The sequence below is a fragment of the Plasmopara halstedii genome, assembly GCF_900000015.1.
Source record: "Plasmopara halstedii genome assembly, contig: Scaffold_437, whole genome shotgun sequence".
In the NCBI taxonomy this organism is placed as follows: Eukaryota; Oomycota; class Peronosporomycetes; order Peronosporales; family Peronosporaceae; genus Plasmopara; species Plasmopara halstedii.
Genome location: NW_020187357.1, coordinates 196771 through 197520, shown reverse-complemented (window position 1 = coordinate 197520; position 750 = coordinate 196771).

Genomic DNA, 750 nt, shown 5'->3' with positions numbered 1-750 from the left:
GACGCAATTCACCCTTTCGGATTGACTATCGGTCTGCGGATGATCCGCTGTCGACATATCTAATTTGGTGTCGAGCACCTTGAAGATAGTCGACCAAAAATGTTTTGTGAAACGGGGGTATCTATTAGAGACAATCGACTCTGGGAGTATATGTTGTCGAAAAACACAATCCGCGAACAGCGTTGCTGTACCGACTTCGTCGATGGTGTTTGGCACCGCCGCAAAATGAGCCATCCTGCTCAACCGGCCACGACACCCGTGTTGCCCGCCGAATCTTTCGGCAGGCCAAACACAAGTTCTAAACTAATGGACTGCCAGCTCCCAGTGGGTACTGGTAAGCTGGCCAGTGGTGCAGCCGCATTTGGAGCGGGTTTCACCCGTTGATACGTCTCACACGTGCGCACATAGGTGCTCGTCCATGTGTACAACTTTGGCCACCAATAGTGGTGACTCACAGTTACTCAGAGTTGTACGTTTTCTCACGACCAAGATGACCACCGAGTGGCGTTTCATGAGCCTCATAGAGGATGCGGTATTTCAAATCCTCATCATGAGGAACCACAATTCGTGTTGTATCCGTTTATTCGGTGCTATAATATAGCAAACCGTTATTCAACGAGTATCGGTGTAATCGTGCACGCCATCTTGATGACAATTTTTTCCGAGTTTTCAAACTTCTTGCTCCCTAGAGCCCGTAGCAATGCTACACACATCTCACCACCCGCATTCGCGGTGCGGATCAAATCTGTT